The sequence below is a fragment of the Chiloscyllium punctatum genome, chromosome 8 (genome assembly GCF_047496795.1).
Source record: "Chiloscyllium punctatum isolate Juve2018m chromosome 8, sChiPun1.3, whole genome shotgun sequence".
Taxonomy (NCBI): Eukaryota; Metazoa; Chordata; class Chondrichthyes; order Orectolobiformes; family Hemiscylliidae; genus Chiloscyllium; species Chiloscyllium punctatum.
Window position 1 is genome coordinate 133662589 of NC_092746.1, and position 14056 is coordinate 133676644.

Sequence of the window (14056 nt, forward strand, 5' to 3'; positions counted from 1 at the left end):
ACCAGGACGTTGCTGGATAAGCTTGGGGTGTTTTTTATGGGTCAGAGAAGGTCGAGGGGGGGGGGTAACCGGATAGATTATGGGTGGCACAGTGGTTAGCACTGCTGCCTTACAGTGCCAGAGACCCAGGTTCAATTCCCACCTCAGGCGACTGACTGTGTGGAGTTTGCACATTCTCCCCGTGTCTGCGTGGGTTTCCTCCGGGTGCTCCAGTTTCTTCCCACAGTCCAAAGATGTGCAGGTTCGGTGAATTGGCCATGTTAAATTGCCCCTAGTGTAAGGTGAAGGGGAATGGGTCTGGGTGGGTTGCACTTTGGCAGGGCGGTGTGGACTTGTTCGGCCAAAGGGCCTGTTTCCACACTGTAAGTAATCTAATCTAATCTAATTATGAGGGGCATAGACAGGGTGGATAGAAACCAGCTAGCCTGCTTTTCTTGAATTATTTTATTCTTCCATAGAATCGTGGGTTTTGCTGGTAAGATCAGCAATCATTGCCCATCCCTAATTACCCAAAGGGTAGTTAAGAGCCAACCACAGTGCTGTGGGTGTGCAGTCACACGTAGGTCAGACCAGGTAAGGATGGCAGTTTCCTTCCCGATAGGACGTGAGTGGACCAGGATGGTTTTTCCCAGATAATTGGCGTTGGATTCATGGTCATTAGCAGACCCTTCATTACAGATTTTAAAAATTGATTTCAAATTCCACAATCTATCATGGTGGGGTTTGAACTTGGCTTTCTGAATTATCAGTCGAGCAATAATACAGATAGGTAACTGGGTTAAACAAATGGTCAATAGAGGAGGCATAATTTTGAAGTTAAAGGCAGTAGAATTAGTAGGGAATTAAACAAAATGCTTTTCACTCAGAAGGTGGTTTCATATCTGGAATGGGAAAGTGAGGACTGCAGATACTGCAGATCAGAGCTGAAAATATGTTGCTGGAAAAGCACAGCAGGTCAGGCAGCATCCAAGGAGCAGGAGAATCGACGTTTCGGGCATGAGCCCTTCACGTTTCCTGTTCCTTGGATGCTGCCTGACCTGCTGTGCTTTTCCAGCAACACATTTTCAGCTCTGATCTGGAATGCACTGCTTGGGAGGATAGTTAAAGTGATAAACCACAGTGTTTAAAAAATACCTGGAGAAACACTTCAGTGCATCATTTTCACAGGGTAAGGGAGTGCAAACCAAGAGGGGAAAGATTCAAAGGGGATCTGAGCGGCAACCTTTTCACGTAGAGAGTGAAATTGCAAGTACAACATTTAAAAGACATTTGAACAGGTACACGATCAGGGAATGTTTATACGGATACAGGCCAAACACATCCAGAGAGATCTACTTCAGTTCAGGAAACCTGGTCAGCATGAACAAGATGGGCCAAACAGACTGAGAGAAGGCTGCGCTGTTGTAAAATCAATACAGGTAATTATACTATAATGCACGTTTCCTCAACATGTATTCACCATAACACAACTTACACGCTATTTATAAAATAGGTGACATTATTGATAAAATGCAAACTGTCGGAGGGTCAGTGCTGATGGAGTGGGCACTGTCGGAGGGTCAGTGCTGAGGGAGTGGGCACTGTTGGAGGGTCAGAGCTGAGGGAGTGCCACACTGTCGGAGGGTCAGTGCTGAGGGAGGGGGCACTGTCGGAGGGTCAGTGCTGAGGGAGTGCCGCACTGTTGGAGGGTCAGTGCTGAGGGAGTGCTGCACTGTCGGAGGGTCAGTGCTGAGGGAGTGCTGCACTGTCGGAGGGTCAGTGCTGAGGGAGTGGGCACTGTCGGAGGGTCAGTGCTGAGGGAGTGCTGCACTGTCGGAGGGTCAGTGCTGAGGGAGTGGGCACTGTCGGAGGGTCAGTGCTGAGGGAGTGGGCACTGTCGGAGGGTCAGTGCTGAGGGAGCGCCGCACTGTCGGAGGGTCAGTGCTGAGGGAGCGCCGCACTGTCGGAGGGTCAGTGCTGAGGGAGTGCCGCACTGTCGGAGGGTCAGTGCTGAGGGAGTGCCGCACTGTCGGAGGGTCAGTGCTGAGGGAGTGCCGCACTGTCGGAGGGTCAGTGCTGAGGGAGTGCCGCACTGTCGGAGGGTCAGTGCTGAGGGAGTGGGCACTGTCGGAGGGTCAGTGCTGAGGGAGTGCCGCACTGTCGGAGGGTCAGTGCTGAGGGAGTGCCGCACTGTCGGAGGGTCAGTGCTGAGGGAGTGCCGCACTGTCGGAGGGTCAGTGCTGAGGGAGTGCCGCACTGTCGGAGGGTCAGTGCTGAGGGAGTGCCGCTCTGTCGGAGGGTCAGTGCTGAGGGAGTGGGCACTGTCGGAGGGTCAGTGCTGAGGGAGTGGGCACTGTCGGAGGGTCAGTGCTGAGGGAGTGGGCACTGTCGGGGGGTCAGTGCTGAGGGAGTGCCGCACTGTCGGAGGGTCAGTGCTAAGGGAGTGCCGCACTGTCGGAGGGCCAGTGCTGAGGGAGTGGGCACTGTCGGAGGGTCAGTGCTGAGGGAGTGGGCACTGTCGGGGGGGTCAGTACTGAGGGAGTGGGCACTGTCGGTGGGTCAGTGCTGAGGGAGTGCCGCACAGTCAGAGGGTCAGTGCTGAGGGAGTGGGCACTGTCACAGGGTCAGTGCTGAGGGAGCGGGCACTGTCACAGGGTCAGTGCTGAGGGAGTGGGCACTGTCACAGGGTCAGTGCTGAGGTAGCGGGCACTGTCGGAGGGTCAGTGCTCAGGGAGCGGGCACTGTCGGAGGGTCAGTGCTGAGGGAGTGCCGCACTGTCGGAGGGGCAGTGCTGAGGGAGTGGGCACTGTCGGAGGGTCAGTGCTGAGGGAGTGCTGCACTGTCGGAGGGTCAGTGCAGAGGGAGTGCTGCACTGTCGGAGGGGCAGTGCTGAGGGAGTGGGCACTGTCGGAGGGTCAGTGCTGAGGGAGTGCTGCACTGTCGGAGGGTCAGTGCAGAGGGAGTGCTGCACTGTCGGAGGGTCAGTGCTGAGGGAGTGGGCACTGTCGGAGGGTCAGTGCTGAGGGAGCGCCGCACTGTCGGAGGGTCAGTGCTGAGGGAGTGGGCACTGTCGGAGGGTCAGTGCTGAGGGAGTGGGCACTGTCGGAGGGTCAGTGCTGAGGGAGCGCCGCACTGTCGGAGGGTCAGTGCTGAGGGAGCGCCGCACTGTCGGAGGGTCAATGCTGAGGGAGTGCCGCACTGTCGGAGGGTCAGTGCTGAGGGAGTGCCGCACTGTCGGAGGGTCAGTGCTGAGGGAGTGCCGCACTGTCGGAGGGTCAGTGCTGAGGGAGTGCCGCACTGTCGGAGGGTCAGTGCTGAGGGAGTGCCGCACTGTCGGAGGGTCAGTGCTGAGGGAGTGGGCACTGTCGGAGGGTCAGTGCTGAGGGAGTGCCGCACTGTCGGAGGGTCAGTGCTGAGGGAGTGCCGCACTGTCGGAGGGTCAGTGCTGAGGGAGTGCCGCTCTGTCGGAGGGTCAGTGCTGAGGGAGTGGGCACTGTCGGAGGGTCAGTGCTGAGGGAGTGGGCACTGTCGGAGGGTCAGTGCTGAGGGAGTGGGCACTGTCGGGGGGTCAGTGCTGAGGGAGTGGGCACTGTCGGGGGGTCAGTGCTGAGGGAGTGCCGCACTGTCGGAGGGTCAGTGCTAAGGGAGTGCCGCACTGTCGGAGGGCCAGTGCTGAGGGAGTGCCGCACTGTCGGAGGGACAGTGCTGAGGGAGCGCCGCACTGTCGGAGGGACAGTGCTGAGGGAGCGCCGCACTGTCGGGGGGTCAGTGCTGAGGGAGTGCCGCACTGTCGGAGGGTCAGTGCTGAGGGAGTGGGCACTGTCGGAGGGACAGTGCTGAGGGAGTGGGCACTGTCGGAGGGACAGTGCTGAGGGAGTGGGCACTGTCGGAGGGTCAGTGCTGAGGGAGTGGGCACTGTCGGAGGGTCAGTGCTGAGGGAGTGGGCACTGTCGGAGGGTCAGTGCTGAGGGAGTGCCGCACTGTCGGAGGGTCAGTGCTGAGGGAGTGGGCACTGTCGGAGTGTCAGTGCTGAGGGAGTGCCGCACTGTCGGGGGGTCAGTGCTGAGGGAGTGTCGCACTGTCGGAGGGTCAGTGCTGAGGGAGTGTCGCCCTGTCGGAGGGTCAGTGCTGAGGGAGTGCCGCACTGTCGGAGGGTCAGTGCTGAGGGAGTGCCGCACTGTCGGGGGGTCAGTGCTGAGGGAGTGGGCACTGTCGGAGGGTCAGTGCTGAGGGAGTGCCGCACTGTCGGAGGGTCAGTGCTGAGGGAGGTGGGCACTGTCGGAGGGGTCAGTGCTGAGGGAGTGCTGCACTGTCGGAGGGTCAGTGCTGAGGGAGTGGGCACTGTCGGAGGGTCAGTGCTGAGGGAGTGCCGCACTGTCGGAGGGTCAGTGCTGTGGGAGTGGGCACTGTCGGAGGGTCAGTGCTGAGGGAGTGCCGCACTGTCGGGGGGTCAGTGCTGAGGGAGTGCCGCACTGTCGGAGGGTCAGTGCTGAGGGAGTGGGCACTGTCGGAGGGTCAGTGCTGAGTGAGTGGGCACTGTCGGAGGGTCAGTGCTGAGGGAGTGCCGCACTGTCGGGGGGTCAGTGCTGAGGGAGTGCCGCTCTGTCGGGGGGTCAGTGCTGAGGGAGTGGGCACTGTCGGAGGGTCAGTGCTGAGGGAGTGCCGCTCTGTCGGGGGGTCAGTGCTGAGGGAGTGGGCACTGTCGGGGGGTCAGTGCTGAGGGAGTGGGCACTGTCGGAGGGTCAGTGCTGAGGGAGCGCCGCACTGTCGGAGGGTCAGTGCTGAGGGAGCGCCGCACTGTCGGAGGGTCAGTGCTGAGGGAGTGCCGCACTGTCGGAGGGTCAGTGCTGAGGGAGCGCCGCACTGTCGGAGGGTCAGTGCTGAGGGAGTGCCGCACTGTCGGAGGGTCAGTGCTGAGGGAGTGCCGCACTGTCGGAGGGTCAGTGCTGAGGGAGTGCCGCACTGTCGGAGGGTCAGTGCTGAGGGACCGCCGCACTGTCGGAGGGTCAGTGCTGAGGGAGTGCCGCACTGTCGGGGGGGGTCGGGCCCTGAGCTGGGCCTCTCGGAGGAGCCTCTATTCCCGGGGCCCATCAGTGACCCACAGCCTCGCGCCGCGTTTACCGCCTTACTCTGGGTGCCGGTCTCTCTGTCACAGTGTGTGTCTCTCACCCTCACCCTCTCTGTCACAGTATGTGTCTCTGTTCGTGTCTCTCACCCTCACCCTGTGTCTCGGTTCCGCTCCCGGTTTGTGATCCTCCAGAAACAGCGCCACCGCGCGGACCGGAGCACCGCCTCTCCCCACTCCCGGGCAACTGACCCTCAAACCCCGCCCCTTACAAACCCCGCCCCTTCCGTTCCACCCAAACCCCGCCCCTTTAAGTCTCCGCCCCTTACAAACCCCGTCCCTTCCAGATACCGCCCCTTCCATTCCCTCAAACCCCGCCCCTTCCAGTCCCTTCAAACCCGCCCCTTACAAGCCCCGCCCCTTCCATCCACTTAAACCCCGCCCCTTCAACTTCTGCCCCTTCCAAACTCCGCCCTTCCATTGCCCTCAAACCCCGCCCCTGTATTCTTCCCCGCCCCCCCCAACCCCCCTCTCCCTCAAATCGTCCCCTTGCCCCTCCCCCCCATAATCCTCCCCCTTTCACCACCTCCCCCTCAGCTCCCTCATATAGCCCCACCCTCACACCCCCTCACACCCCTCACACCCCCCTCACACCACCCCCACCCTCACACCACCCCCCACCCTCACACCCCCTCACACCACCCCCACCCTCACACCACCCCCACCCTCACACCCCCTCACACCACCCCCACCCTCACACCCCCTCACCCTCACACCCCCTCACACCACCCCCACCCTCACACCCCCTCACACCACCCCCCACCCTCACACCCCCTCACCCTCACACCCCCTCACACCACCCCCACCCTCACACCCCCTCACACCACCCCCACCCTCACACCACCCCCACCCTCACACCCCCCCACCCTCACACCCCCTCACACCACCCCCACCCTCACACCCCCTCACACCACCCCCACCCTCACACCCCCCCACCCTCACACCCACTCACACCACCCCCACCCTCACACCCCCCTCACCCCCTCACCCTCACACACCCCCACCCTCACACCCTCACACCCCCCCACCCTCACACCCCCTCACACCACCCCCACCCTCACACCCCCCCACCCTCACACCCCCTCACACCACCCCCACCCTCACACCCCCCCACCCTCACACCCCCTCACACCACCCCCACCCTCACACCCCCTCACCCCCTCACCCTCACACCCCCCCACCCTCACACCCTCACACCCCCCCACCCTCACACCCTCACACCCCCCCACCCTCACACCCCCTCACACCACCCCCACCCTCACACCCTCACACCCCCCCACCCTCACACCCCCTCACACCCCCCCACCCTCACACCCTCACACCCCCCCACCCTCACACCCCCCCACCCTCACACCCCCTCACACCACCCCCACCCTCACACCCCCTCACACCCCCTCACACCGCCTCACACCGCCTCACCCTCACACCCCCCCACACTCACACCCCCTCACACCACCCCCACCCTCACACCACCCCCAGCCTCACACCCCCCACCCTCACACCCCCTCACACCCCCCGACACTCACACCCCCTCACACCACCCCCACCCTCACACCACCCCCAGCCTCACACCCCCCCACCCTCACACCCCCTCCCACCCCCCCACACTCACACCCCCTCACACCACCCCCACCCTCACACCACCCCCACCTTCACACCCCCCACCCTCGCACCCCCTCCCACCCCCCCACCCTCACACCCCCTCACAACCCCCCACCCTCACACCCCCTCACACCGCCTCACCCTCACACCCCCCCACACTCACACCCCCTCACACCACCCCCACCCTCACACCACCCCCAGCCTCACACCCCCTCACCCTCACACCCCCCCACCCTCACACCCCCTCACACCCCCCCCACCCTCACACCCCCTCACACCACCCACCCCCTCACACCCCCTCACACCACTACCACCCTCACACCCCCCACCCTCACACGCCCTCACCCTCACACACCCCAACCCTCACACCCCCTCACACCACCCCCACCCTCACACGCCCTCACCCTCACACCCCCCGACCCTCACACCACCCCCACCCTCACACCCCCTCACCCTCATTCCCCCCCACCCTCACACCCCCTACACCACCCCCACCCTCAAACCCCCTCACACCCCCTCACCCTCACACCCCCTCACACAACCCACACCCTCACACCCCCTCACACATACCCCCACCCTCACACCCCCTCACACCACCACCACCCTCACACGCCCTCACCCTCACACACCCCCACCCTCACACCACCCCCACCCTCACACCCCCCTCACCCTCACACCCCCTCACCCTCACACCCCTTCACACTCACCCCACCCTCAAACCCCCTCACCCTTACACCCCCTCACACCCCCTCACCCTTACAGCCCCCCCACCCTCACACCCCCTCACACACCCCCACAATCACACCCCCTCACACCCCCTCCATCCTCACACCACTTCACCCTCACACCCCCTCACACTCGCCCACCCTCACACCCCCTCACCCTCACACCCCCTCACCCTCACACCCCCTCACCCTTACACCCCCCACCCTTACACCCCCTCACACCCCCTCACCCTCACACCCCCTCACACCCCCCACTCTCACACCCCCTCACTCTCACACCCCCTCACTCTCACACCCCCCCACCCTCACACCCCCTCACCCTTACACCCCCCACCCTTACACCCCCTCACACCCCCCACTCTCACACCCCCTCACTCTCACACCCCCTCACACCCCCCCCACCCTCACACCCCCTCACTCTCACACCCCCTCACTCTCACACCCCCTCACACCCCCTCCCCACCCTCACACCGCCTCCCCACCTCACACCCCCCCCCACCCCTCCCCACCCTCACACCCCTCCCCACCCTCACACCCCCTCCCCACACACACACCCTCTCCCCACCATCACACCCTCTCCCCACCCGCACACACACCTCCCCACACTCACACTCCTTTCTCACACCCTTCCCCCTCACATTACCCCTCCCTCACACACCAACTCCCTCACATACCCCCGCCCCTTCACAAACCACCTCCCTCACTCATCCACTCTCCTCCACACACTACCTCCCTCAAACACACCCTTCCCCACCTCTCCCTCACACACCCCCTCCGTCCTACACAACCTCCTCCCTCACACACCACCTCTCCCCCAGACACCACCTCACTCACATACACCCTCCCCCTCCCTTTCCCTCACAAACACCCTCCATCACACCACATCCTCCCTCACAGACCACTTCCCTCGCACCCACTCCCCACTAACACACACCCTCCATCATCCAACCCCTCTCTCTCCCACCCACCTCCCTCCTTCATACACTCCCACTTCCCCCTCCCCCTCCCCCTCCCCTCCCCACTCTTCCCCCCTCCCCCTCCCCCCTCTTCCCCCTCCCCCTCCCCCTCCCCCACTCTTCCCCCCTCCCCCTCCCCACTCTTCCTCCCTTTCCCTCTTCCCCTCCCTCTTCCCCTCTTCCCCCTTCCCCTTCCCCTCCCCCCATTCCCCCCTCTCCCCCTCCCTCTCCCCCTCTTCCCCTCTCCCCTCCCCCTCTTCCCCTCTTCCCCTCTCCCCCCTCTCTCTTCCCCACTCCCCCTCCTGCCTCCCCCATCCTGCCTTCCCCCCCCCACCCCCGCATGCCCTCCCCACTCTCCCCCCCCCCCTCCCCCTCCCCCTGGCAGTGGAGGACAGGAGAGGTGCTGTGAGGAAGGGGATGTGAAGAACGAAGGAGTATGAGAGGAGAGAGTGCGTATGGGTGTGACAGAGTGAGAAAGGAGTGAAGGAGGGAGTGCTGGAACCGAATCAGTCGCTGGTTAATATTTTCCTCATGTTGTGTGCCCATAAACTGGTTAATGGCATCCAGATGTATTGTGCCCAGAATGGAGAATGGTATCCAGATGTTTGTCTGCTTCCCACTCTCATTGCCCACTGAGTTGGATGGAATTTTCCACCTCCCAGCTAAACGATCGTTTCAGACTGAGCTCATTGGTTATATTTTATTTTGTTTTCAGACTGAAGATGGAGTGTTTGCTCTGAATATTTTTTGCAGTTCTCTGTAATGCTGTGTGCTGGTTTGGATTGGCAAAGACTGCAGAACGTGAGTCACTCAGAGAGGGAATGTGTGTGGTGGTTGTGGGTTGTGATTCTGAATTGGCTTTTGTAAAATTCTCTGCTGATTACATTTTTCTTCAAATAATTTACTCTCTTCCTTCAACATGATCCCACTTTGAACCTTTTCTCCAAATCTTGCCTCAGTCGTTCACAAACTCTTCAACCCTTTCAATCTCCTCACTACTCTCACATTCCTTCGTTGAATCCCTAATCATTTCCTGAAAATTTACTCATCAGACCTCATTAATCCAGAACAGGATCCCTATCGCTCCCTCATAACAGTCACAGAGATTTACTGCACAGAAAAAAACTCTTCAGCCCGTCAAGTCCGCACCAATTAACACTGTTCTAATCCCATTATCCAGCACTTGGCCAACAGTGTTGTTTGCTTTGGCATTGCAAGTATACATTTAAATGCTCTTAAATGTGATGGGGGGGTTTTCTGCCTCTATGACCATTACAGGCAGTAAGTTCCAGATTCCCCCTGCCCTCTGGGTGAGAAAAGGATTTCCGCATATCCCCTGTAGACCGCCTGCTCCTTACCTGCCAGCTATGCCTCCTTGGTCATTCATTTCTCCATCAAGATGTCCTGGCTGACTTTCCTCATTCCTGAAGAAGGGCTTATGCCCGAAACGTCGATTCTCCTGCTCCTTGGATGCTGCCTGACCTGCTGCGCTTTTCCAGCAACACATTTTCAGCTCTGATCTCCAGCATCTGCAGCCCTCACTTTTGCCCTGTCTGTGCCCCTTATAATTTTAGACGTCTCAATCATGTCGCCTCAGTCTCCTCTGCTCCAAAGAAATCAATCCCCTCTTTCCAATCTCTCCTCAATACTGAAACTGTCCAGAGAGACAGTGAGGACTGCAGATGCTGGCGATCAGAGTCGAAAAGTGTGGTGCTGGAAAAGCACAGCAGGTCAGGCAGCATCCGAGGAGCAGGAGAGCCGATGTTTTGGGCATAAGCCCTTCATCCTGATGTCGACTCTCCTGCTCCTCAGATGCTGTGCTTTTCCCGCACTGAAACTCTCCAGCCCAGGCAACAGCTAAATTGCCCATAGTGTTAGGTAAGGGGTAGATGTAGATGTAGGGGTAGGGGTATGGGTGGGTTACGCTTCGGCGGGGCGGTGTAGACTTGTTGGGCCGAAGGGCCTGTTTCCACACTGTAAGTAATCTAATCTAATCTAATCCCGGTAAATCTCCTCTGCACCCTCACCACTGGGTGTGATCACCTCCATCCTGGAATGTGGATTCAGAACTGTACACGCTGGCTGGTACCTAACCAATATTTAATACAGTGCCTCCCCGCTCTGAAATTCCATCCTTCAGTTAATAATGACGAGTATCCCATATGCCTCCTTCACCACTTTATCCACCTTCCTGTGATTCCTTAAGGAGGATCCCTCTGACCCGTGGGGATTCCCAGGGTCCTACCTTTCATCACATACCCCCTTGCCTTGCTTGTCCTGCCCAAGTGCATCACATCACACTTATCTGTACTGAATTCGGTTTAACACTGATCAGCCCGTGTTTTACTCAAACTGAACAAAAGCCAGGATGCATCAGGGCACAGTTAGCCCATTAAGAGATGTAATTGGTAACCATGTGTCCGACTGCTCTGGTTCTTACACATGAACTAAATCAGTTGGATACTAGGACATGACCTTCATGTGAAATGTACAGAAATGCACTTTCGATATCAGTCAATATCATTACATCTTGTTACAATTTTGATTGCATGCAACAAAACAAACACCCTTCATAGAAACTTGTACTCTATATCCGAATATGATTTTACTTGATCATTGATCTGTGGGGTAGATGAAGTTACCAATAATTGTATGATGAGTATGCTGCTCTGGCCATCAATTTAGCATTTGAATTAAAAGCTAACTAAATCAACTGAAAACAAAAAACACTGATCTGCCCATCTGTATCCTCCTGTAATCTCCTCCTTACAATTTACAGCCCACCAAGTTTTGTATCATTTACAAACATACTGATCAACTCTCCTCCATTCGAGTCTAAGTCATTTATGTAAACCACAAACAAACAACGAGGGCCCCAGCACTGATCGCTGCAGAACCCCTCTGACACTCAGACACTGAAGCAGTCCATGTCCAAATGCAACTAGATCTGATCTGGGCTTGCGCTGAAGTGCACAATTGATAGGCAGTTACTATCTCCAATAAGAGACAATCTAACCACTTCCCCGTGACAATGAATGCTGTTACCATCACTGAATTCCCCTATATGAACATCCTGGTGGTTCCCATTGACCAGAAACTGAACTGGATTCACCACATAAACATATAACCATCACCAGTAGATCACCCATGTCTTTCAACTGATTAATTTGTGTGCATCGCCCATTGAAGTCAATGCAGACCATCAAAGGTGAGGGCGAAAACCAGTTCAGATAAGTTCTAATTAAACTGTCCAGAGATATTAGGACCCATCTCTCTAGTAGCTGGGAGTGGACCCCACCCCCCCAGCTCAGAGATACAAAGTGGTCTGAGAGTACCTTTTAATTTATTTTTTCAACTGCCTCAGTGTATGTGTTCAATCACTCTGGTATATCACCTGGATAACCTGCCCAGGAACCTTCAACATTGAAACGGTTCCTTTTTCTTTTTTCTGTATCCAGAAATACTCTGACATAAAAGTGAATGATTTTTATCCCAATCACCAGAACATCCATGGTATTTTTTTCATCTGTTAACCAGGAGATCACTCATGTTTTCCAACTGATTAATTTATATGCAAAGCCCACTAAAGGCAATACAGACCATCAAAGGTGAGGGTGAAAACTAGTTTAGATAATTTTAATCAATCAATAATTCTTGGATCCTGGAGAACTACCAGAAGATTGGAAAATGGCTAATGTGACAGCCCTATTCCAAAATGGAGGGAGGCAAAAAGTGGGTAACCATTGGCCAAGTGGCCAAATATCTATCATTGGAAAAGAATTGGAATCAATTATGAAGGTCTCCAGTCTGAAAAACAACCCTCCACCACCACCCTCTGTCTTCCACCTTTGAGCCAGTTCTGTATCCAAATGGCTAGCTCTCCCTGTATTCCATGAGATCTAACCTTGCTAATCAGTCTTCCATGGGGAACCTTGTCGAACGCCTTACTGAAGTCCATATAGTTCATATCTACTGCTCTGCCCTCATCAATCCTCTTTGTTACTTCTTCAAAACACTCAATCAAGTTTGTGAGACATGATTTCCCACACACAAAGCCATGTTGACTATTCCTAATCAGTCCTTGCCTTTCCAAATACATGTACATCCTGTCCCTCAGGACTCCCTCCAACAGCTTGCCCACCACCGACGTCAGGGTCACTGGTTTATAGTTCCCTGGCATGTCCTTATCACCCTTCTTAAACAATGGCATGTACATCCTGTCCTGGAGTGCCACAAGGATCGATGCTGGGTCCTCTACTTTTTGTCATTTACATAAATGATTTGGATTCGAGCATAACAGGTACAGTTAGTAAGTTTGCAGATGACACCAAAATTGGAGGTGCAGTGGACAGCGAATAGGGTTACCTCAGATTACAACAGGATCTGGACCAGATGGGCCAATGGGCTGAGAAGTGGCAGATGGAGTTTAATTCCGATAAATGCGAGGTGCTGCATTTTGGGAAAGCAAATCTTAGCAGCACTTATACACTTAATGGTAAGGTCCTAGGGAGTGTTGCTGAACAAAGAGACCTTTAGTGCAGGTTCATAGCTCCTTGAAAGTGGAGTCGCAGGTAGATAGGATAGTGAAGAAGGCGTTTGGTATGCTTTCGTTTATTGGTCAGAGTATTGAGTACAGGAGTGGGGAGGTCATGTTGCGGCTGTACAGGACATTAGTTAGGCCACTTTTGGAATATTGCGTGCAATTCTGGTCTCCTTCCTATTGGAAAGACGTTGTGAAACTTGAAAGGTTTCAGAAAAGATTTACAAGGATGTTGTCAGGGTTGGAGGATTTGAGCTACAGGGAGAGGCTGAACAGGCTGGGGCTGTTTTCCCTGGAGCGTCGGAGGCTGAGGGGTGACCTTATAGAGGTTTATAAAATTATGAGGGACATGGATAGGGTAAACAGACAAAGTCTTTTCCCTGGGGTCGGGGAGTCCAGAACTAGAGGGCATAGGTTTAGGGTGAGAGGGGAAAGATATAAAAGAGACCTAAGGGACAACTTTTTCACACAGAAGGTAGTACATGTATGGAATGAGCTGCCAGAGGAAGTGGTGGAGGCTGGTACAATTGCATTTTAATTTTAAGAGGTACAATTTTAAGAGGCGTTTGGATGGGTATATGAATAGGAAGGGTTTGGAGGGATATGGGCCGGGTGCTGGCAGGTGGGACTAGATTGGGTTGGGATATCTGGACGGGTTGGACCGAAGGGTCTGTTTCCATGCTGTATATCTCTATGACTCTATGACGTAAGTAATAGCAGGACACTCGGAAAATCATAATCTAATCATGCAGAGTCAGCAGGGCTTCATGAAAGGGAAATTGTATCTGACTAATTTATTAGAATATTTGAGGAAGTCTCAACCAGAGTGGATAGAGGGAACCAGTAGATGTGTTACCATGGATAAGTCAAATGATAAGCGCCTGTGGTGTGGAGGTAGTATAGTGACTTAGATAAGGAATTGACAAATTGCCAGGAAACAGCAAGTGGGATGTCGGGTTCTTTTTCAGGTTGGTGAGCTGTGACCAGCGCTGTTCCATGGGATCAGTGTTGGGACTGCAACTGTTTACAGACTTGGAGGAGGAAATGAATGTACTGTAGCCAAATTTGCAGATGTCACAAAAGTAAGTGGAAAGGCAGGTTTCAAGAGGAATATAGACTGTTTACAGAG

The 14056-nt window shown here is 56.2% G+C and overlaps 1 protein-coding gene across 7 annotated transcripts in view; it reads right to left on the reverse strand.

Annotated features, from left to right (window-relative positions):
• Positions 1-14056, reverse strand: part of vps28 (VPS28 subunit of ESCRT-I) — a 39092-nt gene that overhangs the window by 13244 nt on the left and 11792 nt on the right. The window contains exon 1 of one of the 7 annotated variants that reach the window (XM_072576556.1): positions 5201-5299. The exons of 1 other annotated variant lie outside the window; for it this stretch is intronic. The gene's annotated coding sequence lies outside the window, so the exon portion shown is untranslated. Of the gene's footprint in view, positions 1-5108; positions 5300-14056 lie in introns of those variants that run through there. 5 more of the 7 variants (XM_072576557.1, XM_072576560.1, XM_072576561.1 and 2 more) reach the window with 5 other exon arrangements.